We start from the raw sequence: 26,071 nt of genomic DNA, 5'->3' as shown, positions 1-26,071 counted from the left end.
GAAAGTCGCTTCATCACTGAACCCGATACGTTGTGCGAAAGCGTTATCATTGTCAACAGCATCAAGAATCTCGTTACAAAGTACCACACGTTTGCGTTTGTCATCAGGACGCAGAGCTTGTAACAGCTGTAACTCGTACGGCTTCATAACCAACCGATGTCTCAAAACACGCCAAATTGTTGTTGCAGGCAGTTGAAACTCCTTACTGACACGACGAGTTGAAGGACTACGTTGGAAAGCAGTTTGAATTCGTGCAAGATTTTCTTCAGGAACAAGAGCGCGGCCAGGACTATTTCCTTAACATACACATCCTGTATCTAGAAACTGTCGATCCCATCTGCGAATATTCCACCCATTCGGAGGGTCAATTTGGTACCTCAACCTAAAACGTCTTTGCACTGTAATCACGGAATTGCAGTTAGCAAGCTCGAGAACACAAAATGATTTCTGCTGCGGAGTAGCCATTTCAAACATATGACGGTTACCAAGCAAAAAAGAAGACAACTGACACCTAGCGGCTATTAATATAAGCTAGACGATGTATTCGTTTCTCCAATAACCGAGCCGAGGCGCAGCCATCGATCTTTTTGAAACACCCTGTATATTGCCCTGGCTTTTAAGAAAAACATTTCTCTCTTCCCAACTAGCTCGAATGCTTCCAAATCTGCGTTTCTCCACCGAGATAAAAAAGAAAGATAAAGAAGGGAAAAGAGGGACAGCCACTGGAGGTACAGAATCTTGATGGCAATTATAACGTAGCATCCGAGATCGACTACTGAATCAAGGGAATGAGCACAAGATATTCCGAAATATTTTGTGTGATGGATTCAGAGAAACCTGGCCACGTAACAGTCTGTTTACCCGACTTATCAGTAGCTGTGTTCCGTTGACGCCAGCCCAAATGTCACGGACGTACTGATCTCCAAATCTCTGAACATGGTACTAAATTCACCAGTGTACTTTATTTTGACAGTGCACACCTTCCACATGTGCGTCTTTTCAGGGGTACCTTCAACCCTGACTTGATTTTTGTGGATGACAATGAGCGACCGCATCTAACAGTGCAGGCGGAGCAGCTCTTGGAACCTGAGGATATTTAGCGAATAAACTGGCTTGGCCATTACCGCTACATAAATCCCATCGAGCACGTGTGGAATGCTGTATTAGACGTGTTGCAGCACGTCGACGTGGACGAACGACCATCCAGCAGTTGTCAAACTACCTATCACAATAATTTCTTAGCAACATTGTGGCTAGTATGGGGGCATTTTTCAGAGCGAGCATTGCCATCCGTGGTGATAACACACCCTATAAAGAACTCTGCCCCAACCTTTGTAATGTCCAGGGGACCATCATAATTTGCAGTGACTTCAGTGAAATTATTGCCTGACAATAAAAGCGCCATTTCTTCCCCCTCACTGAGTATTTCTTTCACTTACCTTCTGTACTGTACTGTGCTTTAGCAGTTCTTTCTGTGTACAGGCCAAGTTTCATCCAGGCACAGTGCTGAGCGAAAACATTCTGACCACCTGCTTAATAGCTTGTTTGTCTGTATTTGGAACGAAATACATAACTGATTCTTCGTATAAGCGATCCGACAATTTGTTGGTGGGTATGTGGAAATATGTAGCATTAGATGTATGAGCACAGGTCACATAATTCACTTAATTAACGAACCGCTAATTTGCGTACGGGTGATGACCCTGATAGCGACCCAGACGGGTTTCGTGGGATTTACATCAGTCGAATCTGGTCGCCGTGACATCAAGGTGAGTTCACTATAATGCACCTCAAATGACTGTAGTACGGTTCCGGCTCCGACATACGGACAAATATTTTACTGAAAGCTGACGTCGCCGTCGGGGAAGACGTCAAGCATGGAGGGATGCAGGTGGTTCACAGCTGTGTCTTCGATTACGACCACAAGTGTAGCGAGAATGAAACGCCCTATCACAAAGATTTCTTACCTACTTTGTGTCCAATATGGATTTTTTTTCATCTACATCTACATCTGCATCCATACTCCGCAAGCCACCTGACGGTGTGTGGCGGAGGGTACCTTGAGTACCTCTATCGGTTCTCCCTTCTATTCCAGTCTCGTATTGTTCGTGGAAAGAAGGATTGTCGGTATGCCTCTGTGTGGGCTCTAATCTCTCTGATTTTATCCTCATGGTCTCTTCGCGAGATATACGTAGGAGGGAGCAATATACTGCTTGACTCGTCGGTGAAGGTATGTTCTCGAAACTTCAACAAAAGCCAGTACCGAGCTACGGAGCGTCTCTCCTGCAGAGTCTTCCACTGGAGTTTATCTATCATCTCTGTAACGCTTTCGCGATTACTAAATGATCCTGTAACGAAGCGCGCTGCTCTCCGTTGGATCTTCTCTATCTCTTCTATCAACCCTATCTGGTACGGATCCCACACTGCTGAGCAGTATTCAAGCAGTGGGCGAACAAGCGTACTGTAACCTACTTCCTTTGTTTTCGGATTGCATTTCCTAGGATTCTTCCAATGAATCTAAGTCTGGCATCTGCTTTACCGACGATCAACTTTATATGATCATTCCATTTTAAATCACTCCTACTGCTTACTCCCAGATAATTTATGGAATTAACTGCTTCCAGTTGCTGACCTGCTATATATAAGGAATCTTTCTTTCTATGTATTCGCAGCACATTACACTTGTCTACATTGAGATTCAATTGCCATTCCCTGCACCATGCGTCGAATCGCTGCAGATCCCCCTGCATTTCAGTACAAAAGGTACGAAAGAGAATATGTTGCTTCCGCGGTGATCGTACACTCTATTAAGAACCATGCCCAGCCTTTTGTAATGGTCAGAGGACCATCATAATTCGCGGTAATGGAAATGGAAATGCCATGTGGCTAGGGCCTCCCGTCGGGTAGACCTTTCGCCTGGTGCAAGTCTTTCGAGTTGACGCCAATTCGGCGACTTGCGCGTCGATTGGGACGAAATGATGATGATTAGGACAACACAACACCCAGTTGCTGAGCGGAGAAAATCTCGGACCCAGCCGGGAATCTAACCCGTGCCGTTAGGTATGACATTCCGTCGCGCTGTCCACTCAGCTACCAGGGGAGGACGTATTTCACGGTGACTTCAGTGCAATCATTGCCTTTGAATAAAAGCGCCATTCTGTTCGTTTCACAGTGTATTTCTTTCACTTACCTCTTGTACTGTGCTGTGCTGTACTTTTGCAGTTCTTTCTCTGTAGGGGCCTACTTACATCAAGGTTTATTACTTGCTAGTGACACATCATGTGAAAGTTACTATCGTTTTTAAGTTCAGCACAGCAATGTATGAGAAATTATTAACATGTTCACCACTGATCTTGACATCGAATACTCTCGCATTCTTTCTTCTTGTTATGGTCGTTATCTTACAGGTGTTCATATTTAAAGAGCTCTGTCATTCTCTGCTTGAAGTGGAAATTTTGTCCAAGTCCTCCTGCGTTGCTTTACGATCGCCCCAGGACGGCGTTTCTCTGCACACAACGACATCGTCAGCGAACAATCTTGTAGTGCTGTTGCTTATGTCTGACAAATTGTTTACGTGTACTAACAGCATTAGCGATTTGGCTTCAAAAAGCGCACTCGATGTCACTTTCGTTGCTGCAGAACACGCACCAATCGATATACCGTGTTTGGTGCTATTAGTCAAATGTTCACCGAGCCACTCACATATTCACGGAGATACTCCATGCGAAAGTGTTTTGGGTAGTTGTCGACGATTGTACAATACCGAACGCCTCTGAGAAACCTACGAAGTCAGACTCCACCCATTCACCTTCATCCATTAATTGGAAGTTTCCGTGTATGAATAAAGCAAGTCGCATTTAATATGATCCGTTTTTCCTGAATTCGCGACTATTCTTTGTGAAAAGCTTCTTTTTCTCCAGGCTGTGCGATCTTGCAAAGGAGGGGACATCAGAGACACTGGTGTCCGCAAGTGGAACGGAGGAAGGGGTGAGAAGCACGAGAGGATACTCCTCCCCTCCTTCTATCTGGAATACTGAGTATTTATTCATTAAAAATTTTACGTACAGCAAATAATGAGTGGAAAACAACCAAGTCTCTGAGATATAATAAGTTCTTGGTGTCACCTATAAAATTTAGTTCTTGTGTATTGACTTGTTTTGAAACTGAACAACGCATTTATATTAAAAAACTTGCAATTTTAGAGTGTGGCCACGTCCTGAAAAAAATTTTGCGAACGGCCATGGTCAGTGCTATCCACCTGTAATTCTCTGTACAGCGTTTGGTATCCTTTTTTTGAACAGGTGTGACCTGTATCCTTTCCCGTTACGTGAGGCTATACATTCCGCAAGAGTTCCCTAGAAAAAGCCCTAATTCGGTAGCGTATTCAGTGTAAAATCTAACTAGAGCCTATAATGGTCTGGCACTTTGTTCATTTCAAGTAGCATTAACTGCTTCTTAATACTGAGCATGCTGTTAGCATGAGCGCTCATTTGTGAGTCTGAGCGATGTGTAAACGTTGGTACGGTGGTATCCTAACGGGTAAATTGCTTGACAAAAAAAAAAAGATCGGATATCAATGTAACTGCCTACGAGTGCACACATTTGCTAGATATGTGAATGATGAGAGCTGCAATTCTCTGTGACAGGTAAACACAAGCCAGTGTGCACTGATGTTTCCAGAATGAGATTTTCACTCTGCAGCGGAGTGTGCGCTGATATGAAACTTCCTGGAAGATCAAAACTGTGTGCCCGACCGAGACTCGAACTCGGGACCTTTTCCCTTCGTGGGCAAGTGCTCTACCATCTGAGCTACCGAAGCACGACTCACGCCCGCTCCTCACAGCCTTACTTCTGCCAGTATCTCGCCTCCTACCTTCCAAACTTTACAGAAGCTCTCCTGCGAACCTTGCAGAACTAGCACTCCTGAAAGAAAGGATACTGCGGAGACATGGCTTCGCCACAGCCTGGGGGATGTTTCCAGAATGAGATTTTCACTCTGCCAGGAAGTTTCATATCAGCGCACACTACGCTGCAGAGTGAAAATCTCATTCTGGAAACATCCCCTAGGCTGTGGTTAAGCCATGTCTCCGCAGTATCCTTTCCTTCAGGAGTGCTAGTTCTGCAAGGTTCGCAGGAGCTTCTGTAAAGTTTGGAAGGTAGGAGACAAGATACTGGCAGAAGTTAGGCTGTGAGGACAGGGCGTGAGTCGCGCTTCGGTAGCTCAGATGGTAGAGCACTTGCCCGCGAAAGTCAAAGGTCCCGAGTTCGAGTCTCGGTCGGGCACACAGTTTTAATCTGCCAGGAAGTTTCGCATTGATGTTGTTCGTGTTTGATGTTATTACCAGGATTAGTAGAATATATGAAAGGGGTGAGCTGACTCAGGTGTTGAGTGATCCTTGTGGAGCATACGGAAATGCCTCGTACTCGTACGAGAGATTGTTATCGTCGTCTGACTATGTTTGGATGAGGACTCAGTGTGGATCTACATTTGGCCCGTCTGTCAGATATTAAGATTTATGGGGCATCAGGATCTCACTGCAGCCCGATATTGGGCCTAGGGTTGTTGATAAAATATCGATATGACGCTGCATTTTCCAGGAAATACATATATATTAAATCGCTGATACTTTTCTCGCCGATATGTGGATATCGAAAGGAATATAGAGTGCTATTATTTTTATTTCACATTATATTTTTTCGCAATTTGCCGGTAAATAGTTTTTTTTTTAAATTGTAGTAGAACATAATTTTACTTTCACTGTGTGAAGAGAGGTCTTACTACTTTTGGAACTTTCATCACGTCCAGTCTCTCTCTCTTTGACTGTGTGAAGCAAGTAAACATGGTACAAAGAAGCAGTCCGATTGCACTGGAGGGTAGCGGTGTGAATGAAATACAAGATTGCCGGTGTGAAGAAATAGCACACCAATTGCGTTAAATTGTTTTTAACGCAGCTAGTGTGCTATTTCTTCACATTGTCATTCTTCAGAAACAGTTGGTGAAACTGAAGACAAAAAATCTAAATCACAAATGGGTCTTTGCCGTAGACGGAGACGTGTGAGTGGAAATGCGGTCGTAGTTGGCGCTGCCAACCGAAACTGGAACGTTTAATTTCACCACGCGATTTTGACACTTCGACTGCTAGTTCACTGGCGTTGGCAGAAATGAAAAAAACAGGTAAGTCGACACGAAGTTTTCCAAACAAATCCTATATGTGACGAAACCGAACGACAGACCTTTTATTGTGCCACTTACATGCAGTTACCATTGTTACCAAAGTGGTTATCACCAAGCGTGTAGCCCGCATCTCGTGGTCGTGCGGTAGCGTTCTCCCTTCCCACGCCCGGGTTCCCTGGTTCGATTCCCGGCGGGGTCAGGGATTTTCTCTGCCTCGTGATGGCTGGGTGTTGTGTGCTGTCCTTAGGTTAGTTAGGTTTAAGTAGTTCTAAGTTCTAGGGGACTGATGACCATAGATGTTAAGTCCCATAGTGCTCAGAGCCATTTGAACCATTTGAACCAAGCGTGTATGTGGATCGCTTTTCTTTCAATTCTTGCTCTGAGGGGGATAAGCAGACTGCTAGCTTGTTGATGTACAGACTATCTAATAATAAATCAATACGGAAATATATAGCCCCAAAACCGACAATATATTTACAATGTGCAGCCGATATTTTTTTGTCATTTTTTGGACGGAACATAGATATTTTATCCGTCGACATATCGATAGTTTTGTCGATATATCGAGAACCAATAATCATAGTTTTTAAATATCTTTATATCGGATACCCGATATTTTTTAAAATATCAGCAGTCCTAATTTGAGTCCATAGGAATGTGAGGCCAGGTACACTGGTCGTCAAGATTCCGATCGACCATGTCTGACCACCAATGGGCACGATCCCAGTTTTGTGCCCCAAGCACTTCGTATCTCATTCACACATGCACCTGATGTCCGGGAAGACGTAATTGGCTCGCTCCAACAGCATCTATCGTGCCACACCCTTGGTCAGAGACTAACAGCAGCCAGATTAGGAAATTACCGTCCGTGCGTAGGCTGCGATCATCACGACGATGCAAACGGCTGAGTCTGGAGTAGTGCCGCGATCGGAAAGCACGGCCTGTTGGTCATTGGCATCGCGTCATGTTGAGAGATGAATCGCCTTTCTGCACTGCCCCTCATGGCTACCGTTGGCGAGTATGGCGACTTCTGGCAAAGAGTGGAGAGGACAACAGTTTTATTCCTGGTGCCATGGTGTGGGATGCCATAACACATAGTTTGAGACCATGGCTGCTGGTGATTGAGGGAACTCCGACGTCACAAAATTACGTCACAAACATCCTGAACCTACGGTGTGATACCGCTCATGAAACACTATCGCAGTGTCATATCAACAGAACAATGTTCATCCTTCATGGCTTGTTTCTGTACGTATTGTCTGCTTGATGTTGATGTACTCCTGTGGGTCATCAAGATTTCTTGATATGTTCCCCACAGAACACGTGTGGCACCAGCTCGGATGTTAAGTACGTTCCAGAGCCAGTAACCAGTATCCAGGATATCAACACTTGTGGGCCAACTTGCCTCAGGAGGTGACACCCTTCCCAACCGAAGCAATGCATGCATCCAGGTCACACGGGGTACAACGTCAATCTGGTAGGTAGACTCATACTCCCAAGTGTGTTGGTAAATTTTACTCGATTTTGCAATAACTAAAATAACATCACATATCCTCTCAATCCGTGAAGTTTCATTTCGTTTCCTCCTCCCGTTCTCGGAGTTTCGCTTATTTGTCAGACAGCATACGGTGTGGTAAGGGACCTATGTGATAATGGGCCAGTCTTCCAGTTTGAGTGACACGGCGTTTTTATTTTGAGCATTTATCTAAATTAATGAGCCGTAGTGGTCTAGCGGGCTTCCAGCTTCAGGGTTGGACGTTTTCTGAAAGGACCGCCACTGTTCGCACTAACGCTGATGATGTGTGGGTTTTACTCCTTGGACCTGCATAGATATTTCTGATGAAGGTGATCATTGATGACTGCTGCCGTGTCTCCGTAGCGCGACTTAATTAGGGCAAATGTAAATTCCTTAATTTACGTGGTTTCGATGGAGCAGTAATCTCGTGGGCCACTCCTGTGAATCGATAAACGTTATTTTGATCGTTCGCTCCAAATGGCGACTCTCAAGACTCCGCGGGGGTAGGGGAGGGGGGCAATAATGGAACTCTCTTATTCTTCTTCATAAAGTACGAATTTTGGATGCGTATGTGTTGTGCAAGACATACTACATACCACCCCTCTTTTTCCCACCATGCTAGCGGAGAAACTGAAGCAGCTGTGCTGTCGGTTTTTATGCAGGTTTCATCTCTTCACGTTACGATACGTGACTGTAACGAAGCCACGCAACCTCGGCAGATTGGGCCTTTCTGACGTTAACAGGAATGTGTCTGTCTTCGGCGCACAATGTTGACGATTACTCACGAATTAAATACTTTTACGTCTCGGCTGTTCACCTTATAGCGTCCAGCTAGTCTCGATCCCGCTGTTGAATTTTAAACTGAGATGCATTCGAGAGTTCTACCTAGCCGTGAGCTATTTGGGGGCTGACATTTTGCAGTGGCCGGTGTTCACGACCAAGTTTTTGTTGACCCGCTGGGAAGGGATTCCCTACCCGAGTCACGTTGAACAATTATCACCGCGGATATCCTGAAAAAAACTGTGTGTACCGACATCATCCTCCCAGTTCCGTCAAAGACAGCAGTCTCCTCCTGGTACAGGATGGCCAACAATTTGATTTCTACCCATGAGCATCTGTATGTGTGACAATAAATGCTGTAGGTGTGTGTCCCTAGATACGTTGCATCAACGGTTTACTTGTCGTGCTCCCCTAGCAAACTAAACTGGTGCTGGCTTTCCTCACGCGATCTGCTGAAGCTGTAAGTCCACTGATATAATTCTGCTCTCGGCTACTTCTTTTTTTCCGAGGACAAAGACTAGTGCGATCATATGGTTGGTTGGTCACTTGGTACGTTTTACCGTTGCTGGTGAAGGAGATGATGACCATTTGGCTTTCCGCCAGTTTATGTCTACGGCTTACTAGTCCTGCTTGCAACTGCCCTCATTTCGAGAACTCTTTGTGAATATGCTGAATCTTACCATTCAAAGACAGGACGTTGGATAGTTCCGGTAGCAGCTGCTGCCCTCATTGCGCGTTAGTTTGTTTGTTTTCTCGCCTCTATTCTTCCTTGTATTCCTCCTTCTGCGCAGTTTTTTTTTTTATTGACAGGACAGGCCTCGAAATTCGACCGCTGCCCAGCTTGTCTCCATCAGCCGGAAGCTGACTATGATCTGACCATAACTGACTTATTTTCGTAAAATGTATTTCCTGTTTCTATGAATATTCAGATTATTCTTTTGTGCCTTTTTCTCATTAATTCTATTTTCATATATGTGAACAGTGTCATATTCATGTTTTTGATCTTTATTTGAGCGTAAGTTAACTGTACACACAGACTACTCAATAAATTACTGTTATGGAAAAAAAGTGGCTAGAGCAGTAGACTTCGCCGCTCGTGAAGTCGGGTTAAATGACAGGCGCGGGCGGGAATTTGTCTTCGTTCCAGTCCCTCGAGGACGGTTCCAGGTCCACTCAAACTACTGTCAGAAAGAGTAACACTGATATTTTTCGGAGGAAAAGGCGGCCGGGGCCGGGGATCCACCACCCTTGCCCTTCCTAATGCCGCGGCTGATGGAACAGTTGCGGTCTACTTGCATCTAGGCTATTGGTCCGGTCACGGGCTTGCGGCACAGGCCTTATTCCCACTTTACCTTTTTACAGTACTGGCCATTAAAATTGCTACACCACGAAGATGACGTGCTACAGACGCGAAATTTAACCGACAGGAAGAAGATACTCTGATATGCAATTGGTTAGCTTTTCAGAGCATTCACACAAGGTTGGCGTCGGTGGCGACACCTACAACGTGCTGACATAAGGGTAGTTTCCAACCGATTTCTCATACACAAACAGCAGTTGACCGGCGTTGCCTGGTGAAACGTTGTTGTGATGCCTCGTGTAAGGAGGAGAAATGCGTACCATCACGTTTCCGACTTTGATGAAGGTCGGATTGTAGCCTGTCGCGATTGCGGTTTACCGTATCGCGACATTGCTGCTCGCGTTGGTCGAGATCCGATGACTGTCAGCAGAGTATGGAGTCGGTGGGTTCAGGAGGGTAATACGGAACGCCATGCTGGATCCCAACCGCCTCGTTTCACTAGCAGTCGGATGACAGGTATCTTATCTGCATGACAGTAACCGATCGTGCAGCCACGTCTTGATCCCTGAGTCAACAGATGAGGACGTTTGCAAGACAACAAACATCTGCACGAACAGTTTGCAGCAGCATGGACTGTCAGCTCGGAGACCACGGCTGCGGTTACCCTTGACGCTTCATCACAGCCAGGAGCGCCTGCGATGGTGCACTCAACGACGAACCTGGGTGCACGAATGGCAACATGTCATTTTTTCGGATGAATCTGGGTTCTGTTTACAGCATCGTGATAGTCGCATCTGTGTTTGGCGACATCGCGGTGAACGCACATTGGAAGCGTGTATTCGTCATCACCATACTGGCGTATCGCCCAGCGTGATGGTATGCGGTGACATTGGTTACACGTCTCGGTCACCTCTTGTTCGCATTGACGGCACTTTGAACAGTGGACGTTAAATTTCAGATGTGTTACGACCCGTGGCTCTACCATTCATTCGATCCCTGCGAAACCCTACGTTTCAGCAGGATAATGCACGACCGCGTGTTGCAGGTCCTGTACGGTCCTTTCTGGATACAGAAAATGTCCGACTGCTGCCCTAGCCAGCACATTCACCAGACCTCTCACCAATTGATAAACGTTGAAGCTGCATGGGCAGCTGTACCTATACACGCCATCCAAGATCTGTTTGACTCAATGCCCAGGCGTATCAAGGCCGTTATTACGACCAGAGGTGGTTGTTCTGGGTACTGATTTTTCAGGATCTAAGCACCCAAATTGTTTGAAAATGTAATCACATGTCAGTTCTAGCATGATATATTTGTCCCATGAATACCCGTTTATCATCTGCATTTCTTCTTGGTCTAGCAATTTTAATGGCCAGTAGTGTATTATTTAAACAGTGCAGTCGAATGCGATACATTATTGTGCTGGTAACAAGTTATCAACGAATCGGTGTTTTAAGAGATTTCAGACGCATGTCTTGGGTAGTGCTGCTAGACAGCGGTAATTAACTTTCTAAGACTTCACTCGTTCTGTGTACTCTTACAGCTGCTCCATTTCCACCACGTAAATTCCGGATATTACTGGGTTGATAAACAGCGGTTAGTGGGACGATGTCTTCAAGTGGAGAAGCTAATGCGGCAGCTGGGCCAGCTAATACGGCAGAGCAGAAGCTGCGGCGCACCCTAACGTGTTCCGCTATAAGAGCACCCCGAGATAATCCCAGTGACTAATCTACCGGAGGCAGACTAATCTGCGGGACGGTCAAGCGGGCAACTTTTAGCTACCACATTACTCTCGCGCACCTGCCCATTACTTCTGCGGACTAATCTAGCAAATGACTACCATTAATATGCCATCTTCCCCGTTCGCTGTATTTATTTCTAGCTTTGTCGGTACGAGGTGCAAAGAGACGTTTTTCTAATTGCTTAGACAGGCAGTTATCCTCCTGTCAGAATGTCTAGACAAGACCTCACTTTCTACGTAAATCGTTTCCAATGTCGAGTCTCTGAATTCATGCAACTAGTTCAGCTAGCTTTCTTTTCTTTTTTTTTTTTTTTTTTGACTCATCAGTCTTCTGACTGGTTTGTTTGATGCGGCCCGCCACGTGTTCCTCGCCTGTACCAACCTTTTCACCTTAGAGTAGCACTTACAAACTGCGTTCTCAATTATTTGCTGTACGTATGCAGTCTCTGTCTTCCTCTACAGCTTTTACCCTCTACAACTCCATTTAGTACCATGCAAGTTATTCTCTAATGTCTTAACAGATGTGCTGTCATCCTGTCCCTTCTGCTGGTCAGTGTTTCCCATATGTTCCTTTCCTTGGCGATCCTGCGGGGAACCTCCTCATTCCTTACTTTACCAGTCCAACTAATTTTCAACATTCTGCTGTAGCACCACTTCTCAAGGGCTTCTCTTCCGGTTTTCCCCCAGTCCAGGACTCACTACCATAAAAGCTGTGCTCCAAACGTACATTCTGAGAAATTTCTTCCTCATATTAAGACCAATGTTTAATACTTGGCCAGGAACGCCCTTTTTGCCAGTAGTAGTCTGCTTTCAATGTCCTCCTTGCGCTTGTCGTCATGGGTCATTTTGTTGCTTACAAGGGAACCTCCCCATCGCACCCCCCTCAGGTTTAGTTATAAGTTGGCACAGTGGATAGGTCTTGAAAAACTGAACACAGATCAATCGAGAAAACAGGAAGAAGTTGCGTGGAACTATGAAAAAAGTAAGCAAAATATACAAACTGAGTAGTCCACGTGCAAGATAGGCAACATCAAGGATAGCATGAGCTCAGGAGCGCCGTGGTCCTGTGGTTAGCGTGAGCAACTGAGGAACGACAGGTCCTCGGTTTAAGTCTTCCCTCGAGTGAAAAGTTTACTTTTTTTATTTTCGCGAAGTTATGATCTGTCCGTTCGTTCATTGACGTCTCTGTTCACTGTAATAAGTTTAGTGTCTGTTTTGTGACCGCAACGCAAAACCGTGCGATTAGTAGACAAAAGGACGTGCCTCTCCAATGGGAACCGAAAACATTTGATCGCAAGGTCATAGGTCAACCGATTCCTCCACAGGAAACCACGTCTGATGTATTCTATACGACACTGGTGACGGCATGTGCGTCACATGACAGGAATATATTGTCGACCCACCTAACTTGTGCACTTGGCGAATGGGTAAAAATATTCTTCTACCTTGCCCGATTTAGGTTTTCTTGTGGATGTGATAATCACTCCCAAAAAAGTGATGAAAACATAAGAGTTTGTGACGTAAACTGCAACAAATGAATGCAACAGTTTCACAGTCGCACAGTTTTCCCTGTGCTCTGTCAAAACATATGTTTTTAACGTTTTCAAATTTTTCCGTGTGTAGACTGTCAAATCCTGCATATGTCCAAGCAAATCTGAACATGCCCTGCAATTTTGGAGAGCGAAGTTGATAACGTTTGAGTGCCTGAACTTTGGTAATTGTCTGAAAATAAAAAATTAAACTTTTCACTCGAGGGAAGAATTAAACCAAGGACCTCTCTTTCCTCAGTTGCTTACGCTAACCACGGGACAACGGCGTTCCTGAGCTGACCCTATCCTTGATGTTGCCTATCTTGCGCATGGACTACTCAGTTTGTTTATTTTGCTTATATTTTTCTTAGTTCCACACAACTTCTTCCTGTTTTCTCGATTGATCTGTGATCAGTTTTTCAATGCCTATCCACTCTGCCAACTTATAACTAAATCTGAGGGGGGTGCGATGGGGAGGTTCCCTTGTTAGGTAGCAGAATTTTTTAACTTCATCTGCCTTCCGATCCCCAGTTCTGATCTTTGTTCGATTTACTATCAATATTCCGCACTCCATATGTTCTCATTAAACTGTTTATTCCATTCGGCAGATTTTGCAATTCTTCTTCTTGGTCTTCCAGTCTTATTATTTCCTCTTGGTTCTTTTCTATGTTATATATTTCCCGTCTCATTCTATAGCTTACCCCTATTTTTCTTAGAATTTCGATCATCTTGCTCCATTTTACATTTTCGAATGCTTTTTCCAGTTCGACAAATCCAACGAACGTGTCTTGATTTTTCCTTAGTCTTGCGTTCATTAACATCCACAGGGACAGAATTGACCCTCTGGAGCCTTTACCTTTCCTAAAACCACACTGATAGTCATCGAATAGACCCTAAATTGTCTCTTACATTCGTCTATTATTCTCGTCAGCAACTTGGATGCAAGAGCTGTTAATCTGACTGTTCCATGATCCTCGCACTTGTCGTCTCTTGAAACTTTCGGAATTGTGTGGATGATGATTCCCCAAGTCTGACGGTATTTCGCCAGTTTCATACACTCTACACACTAACATGGAAATCTGAGGATCATCTTCATGAAAAGCACTGTAGCTTTTCTCTTTATCTAAAAGAGAAATTATGCCTAAGGGGATGATAAGTAGAACGTGAAATAAAACTATCCAGTATACAGGGTGGTCGGAAATTCCCGTTACAGACTTCTAGGACTTGTAGAGGGGAGTGAGTACTTCGTATTTTGAATAGGAAAATTGTCCGGAAACGTCATCCAACGAGACTACAGAGCATCAAAGTTATAGGCGCGAGCATCTGTAAATGTACGTATACACGGGGTGATTCTGTGATGATGTTACAGACTTTCTAGGATGATGGAGAACGATAAATGTATTAATATGAAGTAAGGCTCTCTGTACCGGAAACGAACGAGTCGAAAATTATAAACGAAAACCGTTCTGATACCTCTGACAGCTTAATACATGTACTGGTTCTTGTGTTGCGAAGAGTGTGGGGTTGGTAACTTTCAATGGTGTTTGAATTCCAGACTGACCCTCGGGAACTTCTGAGCGCCGTTGGGTGTACTGCCTTTTCTTATTTGTTCTTGTTGTTTGTATCTGTATGGCTTCTGGCCGATTTTTAAATTAAGGTTGTTTTGCCCTTAAGGGGCCTTCAACCTGATTTAAAGAACTGTTTTAAAGTAAGGCCTTGGACCTTTAAAAAATTATTTTGGTTTGAATCTTAAGTGATGGGCATTCAGCCGATTTTTAAATTAAAGTTGTTTTTCTCTTAAGGTGTCAGATTGTTTGGGTCTGCAGCCTAATTAAAGAACTGTTTTAAGATAAGGCCTTCTGCCTTTTAAATTTCTGATTTTGGTTTGAGTCTTAATTTATTGGCTTTCAGCCGATTTTAAATTACAGTGGTCTTGTCCGTAAGGTATGAGACTGTATGACGCATTCAGTCGGTAAATTAATGCTGTGTTTTTTTTTTTCTTTAATTTCTTGGCTCTTGTAATGTTTGGTCAAATAAATAAAGTTGTATGTTCGAGTGTAACTGACAGCCGCTTATTTTGGTCCCTTTCCACAATTTAAACTACCTGTCCTGTCCTGTGGGTTTAGCAGGGCGCCTTATAATGTACAACTCATTTATTGCAGCAAGGACATACAGCATGGCAGTTAGAGTTTTGGAACACATTGTTCTTTTTGCAAAAGCATTTAAGCTACCAGTCGCATTTGAAGAATCCCTGGACGCTGCAGTCAGGCATCATTCATTATTGCATTGGTTCCTACCCTTTCTTAGACAATTGCCTCTGAGTTCAGTCAGACATTCGTCATATCCCCCCGCCACCCACTCCCACCCCTCCAAGGTCTGTTAGGTTCCCCCCCCCCCCCTCCTCCGTCCCACACATTATCAGCAACTTTAGCATCTAACTGAACCGTAGAATGAAAGACTTTTCTTGGAAGACTGGTTTTTGTTAATGAAGAATTAGCTAAAAATGTACTAACTTAAGGAAAACGCATAAAACAGCAGCAGAACTCCTCTACAACTACAATTTTAGAACTTCTTTAAACCGAAAGTCGATTATAACGATATCTTTAGGGAATCAAAAAGAGTCTAAAATGAAATGAGTGCCTCACCCTGTATGTGCGATTCGAGGAAGCGAGACTAACCCAAGAATTCGGAGACGGGCGTTTCGAAAATCCCTGGCTCCTTATTTAACAGCAGGAACTATGAGGATCCGACAGGACTGACATGAAACCTCTGTCTCCGACAAAAGAAATGCTCCATGACCAGCACTGATGTAAACGGCGACAGGCAAAGAAAGGAGAAACAGTAAGCAGAAGTATAAATGCAGACGAAAACGAGGCTGGTACATGATGAAGAACACATATCGCAGAAAACCGATTCATTGATGCTAGCAGCAAGAAAATTCTCTGTACACACTGCGTAATGCGCTCTAAAGGGTGATAGTATCTTTGGGATGAATTTCTTAAACACCATGACAATGTGTACAGATAAAGTTTTTGCACCCATCTTGAACGTGTTTTAACGCTATCTCGACTAAACGACGAGATAGGCCCTCCACCCCCCCCCCCCCCATCCCCACCCCCGCTCCCTCAAATACACACCAACCGGTGGGGCGCAACAACTGTCTGGGAAGAAAAGAAAGAAAAGTGGTTTAAGAATGAACTGGGAAAGGTACAATAGTTCTTGCACCCCAGCAGCTTGCGTAGTCCGCCTACGACGAGAAGCCATTTCCTCGGCTCACGACTGCTACAACATTCTGTTGTTACAGAGTTATATCATCCAAGTAGTCTGACACAGAAACGACTGCCACCGAATAGACATCTGTAAATAAAATGACTCACGTATTAATAATGCCTTTGGGTTCACACTGTTACCGCCTACACAGATCCTTCCAGTGTCGCCAACTCTCCAAAACGAAATAAGCTAAATGTGTAAAAAAAAAAAATCTGAAGTAAAACAAGGTGTATAATTGTGTAATTTTATTTTTGAAATAATTATACTCTGTAAGGTATTTAATAGGAAGAGGTATTTATATTAAAATGTGATAAGGTGGATATTGTCACGTAAGTCCATGGTTGTGAAGGACAATTCGGTCAGATAACACTGATATTGTTTTGATGAAATTTTGTTTTCTTTGGAGTCAAACTGATTTACTCACATTTAATCGTATCAGGTACGTAATTCAATTGAAAACAATTTCATGAAACAACTGTTCCACAAAATTTTGCACCAGGTTTTAAATGCATGTACGAAGTTTCACTTAAATAGCTTTAATAGCGGAGAGAAAATGTATAGATATTCAAAAATTAGAGCTACTGGAATGAAGAAAAGAATGGAAGTTTAAAGGAATGCCTTGTGCATCTCGTTAAATAAATGATTTCTTTATGCAAAAAGAATGAAAATTTGGAGGCACGCCTTGTGAATTTCGTTAGAGAAATGATTTCTGGATGCACTTGTACTTCAAATGTTAGACCTAACAATTTGAGAATTCATTTCTGTGATGCACATATAGCACTGCCGATTTTCGAAACCTTGATATTTTGACACAAAAATGTATTTAAGTAGGGATCTTCATGGCAGCTTCTTTTGCGTAGCTTTCTTTTTCTCACAGTAAGAACACGAATAATGTTTCTGCTAGGTACTTATAGGAAGAACTTAACAAAATTTGCACTGTAGCATTATAGTTAAGAGCCTAATGCGTAGTATACAAGTTTGGTGTTCCTCTCCTCACTTCAGTTCAAATGGTTCAAATGGCTCTGAGCACTATGGGCTTAACATCTGTGGTCATCAGTCCCCTAGAACTTAGAACTACTTAAACCTAACTAACCTTAGGACATCAGACACATCCATGCCCGAGGTAGGATTCGAACCTGCGACCGTAGCACCAGTTTAGTTGCTAGCAGATTGTTTACTGCAACAGTGAAGCGTATGACTTCTGATTCATTTGGTATAAATCAAACGCTACTTTGCTCAGAAAAGCTTCCTTCACGACTGTGAAGTTGCGGTACTTTGCCGCAACAGCGTTTCCAGTAGCGTTCTCAACTGCATACACTTACGCTGACGAGCTCGGCTACTCACAACATAACAGCTTTTGTTTTCTTTGTTGTGCTTTATAATTCAGTAATACATTTCCATGGAATATTCAAGCATGTTCGAAGTCTTAGTTCAGTGCAAGTAATTTTCCTTGAATGGACAAGAAAAATATGTAGAACAGAAGACAAATTGTTGTGAAAAAGCCATACTTCAGATACCGACCACATTACTCTTTTGTCATCTAAAAGGTATTTAAGTAAGCCAGAATTAGCTCTTAAAAGCTGGTTTGGTTATATTGGATCGCTCAGGTTCAACAAAGGAATTTTTCACGCTAATTCGTTACAGTATTGGACGAGCGATGTGATGATGTCGAATTAAATTTTCTGTTTGACCGAAGCCTTCACATTATTTTTCCGATTCCTGCCAGCTGAGAGGTGGAGCGATACATATACGTTGGAGGAGGCAGTTAGCAGAAAGAGTGGAGGGAGCTATAATTTACTTGCCACGCCAGCCACAGATGAGACAAATTGTCGGAAAGAAGCCTATTCCTTGGAATAGGTGGGGTAGAAGATTTTACTTTTTTAACTCGTTCAAATGTTTGGAAAGACTGGAAAAGCCAAGTTTTGCCAAGACAATCTTTGTTGGCTAAACTTCATCTAATCAAGGAACTTAGAAAGATTCGAACTTTTTCCACTTTCTTAAAAATCTCAGTTTCTTGTGTTTCTATGCCGTTTGTGTCTACTCCCGTTTTGAAAACAGCACAAAATTCTCTACATATTTGATTACTACAAGTTTTTTTCCGTGTAATACCAAGCGCTATATATAGTTTGTCAGAAATAACGAATTTTGAAACGTCATACAAAATTACAAAATATCAAGTTTTGGAGTTCTTTTATTCCAGTTTCTGTTTATAAAGTAGAAATATATTGTATGTTAAGTTATACATTAAAATTGAATACAGCACCTTCTGGCATGACCATCATATATGGGGTCGCTGATATTGGATTCAGTACCTGCTTACACACTCTGTTCAGATTGTGTGAAGTTTTTTGTGTGATATATAAGACTAACTAATTAAGTACATGTTTTGAATCACGTTACTTATCAGATGCTGACGTTATGATTACAACATCTGCCTTTTCAGGAACATATGTTCTACTTTTATTTCGTGGTTTGCTTATGCAAGTATACAGAATTTTTATATGAAGGAAGTAAATAAGGAGTTGATTTTATAGAAATTATTGGGGAAACAAACGTCGAAATCAACGAACTAGAGGAGGCTGCTTAATTGTTAGAAGAACAGGTCAATTTGGAACCCACTCGATCTACATACTCTGAATCTACTAGTTAAGGCTATTCGAGTAAAAGTCATAAGCTACTGAAATATCTCAAATGATCCAAAGGTTGAAGCACACGGTCAGAAGTATTGCGCATCCACAAGTGATAATAGGCTAATGAGTGTCAGTAAATGTTAATGCCTTTTTAAGTATAATAAAGCTACCTATGTTCCACTTTTATTGCGTGATTTCTTTATGCCTGTTTCAACTACTAATAGTTCAGTTTTCTCCTGCTGCTTATTAAATTTACATGTGATATAATGAGTAAATGATGAAGTTTTATAAATTTGTGTGAGTCAGGATTGAAATGCCCTGGAGCTTAACTTTGACTAGTGATGTACGATTCACAGTAGACGTATGTCCAGAGTCATCCGATTGCAAACAAGGTAACTGAATAGCGCAGAATGATATGTTCAGTTCCTATATATACTGTAATATATTAGGTAAGAAACATGAGTATTTATTTTGCCAATTTCACCTGTGACCAAATGAAAATCTTCCTTTTATTTTTACCTTATATAACACCTGTAGCCGCTGTGGCCGAGTGGTTCTAGGCGCTTCAGTCCGGAACCGCGCTGCTGCTAAGGTCGCAGGTTCGAAACCTGCCTTGGGCATGGATATGTGTGGTGTCCCTAGGTTAGTTAGTTTTACGTAGTTGTAAGTCTCGGGCACTGATGACCTCAGATGTTAAGTCCCAAGTGCTCTGAGGCATTTGAACCATTTTTTTTTTATGATACCGGGCAGTTTATGTGCGCTGGACGCATCTGCATTGCTTGTGTACAACTCGATTTAGTTAATGTCTCTATGTTAACGCCACTTCATACCTCTATAAGTGGCTATTGTTTTCGCCTACAGTAGTTTGAGCTTCGCAGTTGAAAGCTGTCAAGAGCGCAGCCAGGTGTCAGAAATCTCCTTCAGTTGTCTCGACTGTAGGAGTGTCTCACTTTTGACCATGCTTGTCAACAGTATGGTAAGTTTTGTGGCACTTGTAGAAAATCCAGAAGATGCAGCAACTGAAACCTCATGATCCGCAACGACGTTCGGAATTTACTTTTTGGGTTTTGAGACGGTTTGAAATTAGTGGCATGTGACAGAGCAATATTCTATGGAGTGACGAGGCACGTTTTACGGTACAAGGTGCAGTGAATACACAGTACTGCCGAATTTTGGGTACTGTTAAATAGCGCGTTGTGCACCAAGAGCCATCGCACTTGTCATACGTCACTGTGCGCTGTCGATTCACGAGCATGCGTTCTCTTTGAAGAGAATATACCCAGAGCGCCTGTCAGGTGTATTGTGACGTCAGCACCTTATCGAGACCTCCTTCTACATCATGTGATTCCTGCTTTGGAAGAACGTGACTGTGTGGAAACGACTGTTTTCATACAAGATGCGGAAATATCTCATGTCTCTCGCCCTATAAGATATCTGCTTAACACTCCCTTCCACGAACGTATTACTTCCACAGGTTTTCCGGATGCATCGCATGCAAGATCACCTGATCTGAATCCATGTGACATTTTGCTGCGAGATTATCCAAAAGGACGCGTTTACCTAGGTCACGTTCGTTCTCACCTGATCTGAAGGCCAGTATATAGGAACACGTTATTTATCTTGCACCGGAACTGCTGTGAGTAACTGTTGATCACGTCGTTTTAGAGATGTGGCATCTCGTCGACGTCTCTGAGCTCAAACTGAAATACTGTGGAAGCAGTAGTTAATACCAAATTCTGCATTATGCCTTTCTTATTATTTACTAATATTTACTAAGATGGTATCTGTTTTTTCGGACATGTCCGAAAAACAGATACTATCTTAGTAAATATGTAGTTAAGGCTCACCGGCAATTTGACCATCTTCTTCTTCTGTGCGAATGCACAAATAATGCCCGAACTCTTACAGGAATCGACAACACTCCGCGAGTAATGAGTACAATGGGCGGGGGCACTACAAATGTAGTGCAGGACAATACGTTAAGAATATGGGTTTCGCGGGAGGCGTGCCGGTGATAAATCCCTGCAGTCGCGCTATCCTCTGTGTCCTCGGTGGCTCAGATGGACGCCGGCACGGTAACTCAGCGTGTTCGGTCAGGGGGTTCGTTACCCTCTGTAGTAAAAAAAAACTGAGTAAATGTATTAGCGACGTATTGAAACGGGTGTCTTCCGACGTCCGGCCCAGCAGATAAAACGAACAAAATGAGATATTAAAAAAAAAGAAAAAAGATGGATAGAGCGTCTGCCATGTAAGCAGGAGATCCTGGGTTCGAGTCCCGGTCGGGGCACACACTTTCATCTGTCCCCGTTGACGTATGTCAACGCCTGTAAGCAGCTAAGGGTGTTCATTTCATTGTAATTCCTTTCTTATTAGGTTGACGTTTTCTCCCCACATCCCATTCCTAATTCGTTACATATGGAGATCTTCCTACACGTCTTTGTTGCATCCACAGCGCCAGATTTACACCTGGTGGCCAAAATAGGAACTTTTTTTCCAGAGTAAATCGATCAGTTTCGCCTTACAACAACTGAACGAATCTTAGTCATAACCGGGAGTTGGAAAATATTTTTAATTGACTTGTGGGATAATATGTACCAGGCAAAAATAGGACAGTCTAGTCGATGTATAAGTGGATTTGTCTATGTGTATTCGAAAAAAAGTCGGTGACTTCCAAAAATGGCTCTTAGCACTATGGGACTTAACTTCTGATGTCATCAGTCCCCTAGAACTTAGAACTACTTAAACATAACTAACCTAAGGACATCACACACATCCATGCCCGAAGCAGGATTCGAACCTGCGAACCGCTCGGCCACTCCGGCCGGCTCGTTGACTTGTTAAACACTTATTTCGGGGGATTCATGCCGGTGTTGACTGAAGGCAATGAAATCACGCGTTATAACTTTCTATGGACTCAGTCACTTTCTAATTTCAATCAGTGACAGGTAACTCCGATATTGCATTGCCTACGTTATTCCAAATAACGATGGAATGTTCTTTCGGAAACACATTTATGTCCGAAGGAACAGGCATTGCTGCGACTACAGCCGTTGTGAAATACATGACATGTATTCGCAGATGCGAATATGGACAATCATCGGCTGTACAATGGAATTACGACAATCAAAATTTGTTCCAGACCGAGGCTCTAACCTGGTTATCCCGCGTACCATGAGCGTTCGCCTTACAATTAGGCTATCCGAGTACGACTCAAGGACAGATCCAAACTTCTGTATGTCGTCAACCATATGTCTACAACCTATACTCGTACATCCATATGTATATTACCTTACAGGGAGAATATTTTACTTGAAAGTTCAGTGGTATATTACATCATAAATTGGGATAACAAAGGCACTGCAATATTGTATTGATCCCCCAACACCAGGCAAGCGACTTTCACCTAAAATATCTCCCCTTTCTTTCTTTTGCTTGTGTCTTGTTCCCACAATGACGCAGGGTCGGCATGGTTAATCGGAATTGGCAAGGTTAATTTAAGGGGGCCATATGCCCTTCCTGCCCGTACCCCCTGGGATGGAATCAGTGTACCCCAACTGTCTGTGCCTAGTGGAATCCCTGGAAAAGTGCGAATGTGTTCAGATGTCTGCGAGCCCTGTAACTAAGGTGGAATGTGGGGACCAGCCCGGTATTCACCTAGTGGGATGTGGATAACCACCTAAAAACCACATCCAGGCTGGCCTGCACACCGGCCTCCGTCGTTAAGCCGCCGCGCCGGGCGGTTCGATCCAGGGCCGGTGCGCCTACCCGACTCCAGGAAGCAGCGCATTACGCTCTCGGCTAACCTGGCGAGTACGTAAAATACCTCCCTTGTATGGGAATATTCATAATGGACGTATGAGTACAGGCCATAGACAAATGGTTGACGACATAAGGAACTTTAAGTGTGGCTCTGAGTCGTTCTCGCATAGTCCAATTATAAGACGACCGCTCGCGATAAGCGGGAGATCCGGGTTCGAGTCCCGATCGGGCACAAATTTTCATTGTCGTCATTCCATTATACAACTGATATTGTCCATATTCGCACCTGCGAATACATTTAATGTAAGTCAAATAACTGAGTGATTTTCTGATAAAAATAGAAACATACAAACTCAAACGCGTAACTGATATAAAATACCCTGCATTGAGTATATGTAAGTTATACCTTGCTTCAGAAAGAGCTATTTTTCTCATCTCTAACGACGAAAAAAAAACATAAAAAGCATGATATACGTACGGCAATGAAGAAAACTAATTGGCAAAGTAAACGATAAATGTGTGGCGAGGTTCTGTGTGAAAAAGGTGTTGAAAAAGTTGAGGTCGTTACCCGCTGGTGGGAGTTGCGATACAAGTGTTACGAAAACAAACAGGTTTAATCGAATAAACAGAAGCTGATTTATAATCACACTAGACAGGCAATATGTACTAGCCTCTTAATGGCATGTGGCTTTCAGTGACACTGTCGCATTAAAATAATTACATTAAAAAAAGAAATGCAGAATTTATTTTTATCAAAACTTTTAAAGAAATTCGTGTTTGTGAATAATACTGAGTGCATAGAAAAAAAACTCCGATTTCTGCTTAATACGAAGTACACCTTCACAACGAAAACGAACAAAATTTCAATTTATCGAGATAACAGCTCATTTTTCACCTTTATTGCTCACATGAATTATGAAATTGCTTACGAAAGTTTTTAATTACTTGTAAACATGAATTCTAATGAATTCTCTCTGTTTATCTGCTCCATTACAATACATAAATTTTAATTTCAGTTCATCGTGGTGAAGGCCCAAGAGTAACAAGTTAATTAAGACATAATTATCATAGTTTTCCAATTCCAGTTTCCTTGGTGTGGTGTACAAGCGCTCGCCATCTCCTTCTGTCTTCATACATTTTCGGATCCAGGACAACTTCCAATTTGTGTTCTTTCTCCTCCACATCTGACCTTACAGTCTCTATCCCGCGTTTTCTTGGTCTTTCCGGTGGTCTTCTTCCAAACTGGTTCCGGTTGAAATACTTTTTGGTGAGTCTTTCGCAGATCGTTTTGATTATGAGCCCATACCACTGACACCCGCGTTTCTTTATGACACTGGTAACGGGAACCTCAATACCTCCTCGTTTGTACTCACCTCATTCCTTATTTCATCCTTTTTAGTTATTTGGTTCATCGTTCTGCTGAATCTTATTTCTGTTGCCTGAATTCTGCTTTGGTCTTTGTCTAGTAGGGCACATGTTTCTAAACCACATGTAAGGGCTGGTACGAAATAGGTGTGGTACATGGTCGCTTTTGGTTTTCATGGCATTTCATGGTCCCAGAGAAGATTTCTGACTTGCCTGTAAAAATTTGATGCTTTCTATGCCCTGCTAAGTACTTCCTGCGTAATGCTGTTGTCTCTTGTGACCACGCTTCCTAGGTGCTTGAAATGAGAAACAGATTCTACTTTGACTCCCTCTAGAAATATATTTGATGTTGTTCCTCGCCTGTTGATGGTCGTTTCTACTGTCTTCGTTCTACTTATTTTTAAACCGAAATTTTTTATGTGTTGTTCCAGTCACTAAGTTTCTTCTGTGCTTCAGCTTCTGTCTCTCCCCATACTATCAAATCAGCAAAAACAACTGCATTTGGTTCGCTGTCTATTTTCATGATAGATTTTATTTCCACTGCTATCACAAGCAGGAGTGGTGAGAGGATATTTCCTTGTTGGACACCTATCTTTGTTTCAAACCATTCTGATCATACGTTGCCTGTTTGCACAAATCTGTAATACGTTCGGTATAGCATCTTAACTTTATCAATTAGGTGCTTTGGTACCTTTCGGTCATCCCATATCTTGTTTCGAGGAACACTGTCATACACTTTTTCAGTGTCCACAAACACAATCACAATATTCCTTCCATATTCCCAATATTTTTGTGTCAGCATTCTTACTGCAAAAATAAGGTCCTTAATATCTCGGTCTTTTCTGAACCCATGTTGTTCCTCAAGCAACGGTTCTACTATCTTTCTTAGTCTTAGTCTCTTTTCTATGGCCTTTTCTAACAGCTTCACGGTCTGTGACAGCAGCATGATGGCTGTGTAATTTCCGCATTTTCGTCGATTGCCGTCTGTTCCAAAAGGGCAATAGACGAAAATGCGGAAGGATGATGACTATTTTACTCTAATCTTCTGGGATTTAGTTTTCTTCCCAAATCACTGATAACACTCTATATAGCCAATTTAGGCTTAATATTCCAGCTGCCTTCATCATGTCTGACCTGAGGTCATCAAAGCCTGTCGACTTTCCATTCCGCATGCTCTTTAATGCTGTTACTACCTCACATCGTGTTAATGGCTGTTCGTTTGTTTGGACTACATTATTTACTCTACAGTCGTTGATGGTTATGTTGTTCCCATGTCCATTTAACTGCATGTTGAAGTACGTCTTCATTTCATCCCTGATCCCTTCTTCTGTTTGTACGAAGATATTGTCATCTGTTTCCATTGCAAGGATATTTATATATTCATTTCGTTTACTCTTTAGTACATTCTATAATAATTTCATACTTTCCTGACAGTCTTCCTGTGTCGTCGCAGTAAAGACCTCCCAGCACTTTTCCTTTTCTTCCTGGGCCAGTCTTTATACAGCCGGATTCTTTATCCAGTATTCCTATGCTAGATGATGATAGATGTGATAGATCAATTTAGTGCACAGCCAAAATTTAATTTAGTATCTTATTGCGCACTGTTTCGCCACTAATTAACTAAAATGAATTGCATGTCTTCAAGATTTTATGAATTACCTGTAAGGTTTGTAGATTAGTATTAATACTCGTAATATAGTACAGGGGAGGATATTCATTTGTATCAACAATGTTAGAAGTATCTGTTACTGTGTCAACAATCTAGGGATAAGGAGGAGCGACTGGCACTGCACACCAACATCAACACCTCGAGTTTTCTTGTGTGAAGCTTCGCGAACGCTTCTCTTGGCCTAGCACACTCTTGTTTTTAAAGTTACAGTCACTTTCTTTAGCGTGTTCCCAGAGAGTTTTCATAGACATTTCTTAAGAAACTGTTTAGTAGTACATAACATTGAACTGCTCGACGAAAAAGAACTAATAAAATCAGTAACTTAAGTTTTATCTCT

The sequence above is a fragment of the Schistocerca piceifrons genome, chromosome 5, assembly GCF_021461385.2.
Source record: "Schistocerca piceifrons isolate TAMUIC-IGC-003096 chromosome 5, iqSchPice1.1, whole genome shotgun sequence".
Classification (NCBI taxonomy): domain Eukaryota; kingdom Metazoa; phylum Arthropoda; class Insecta; order Orthoptera; family Acrididae; genus Schistocerca; species Schistocerca piceifrons.
This window is presented reverse-complemented; position numbering follows the sequence as displayed.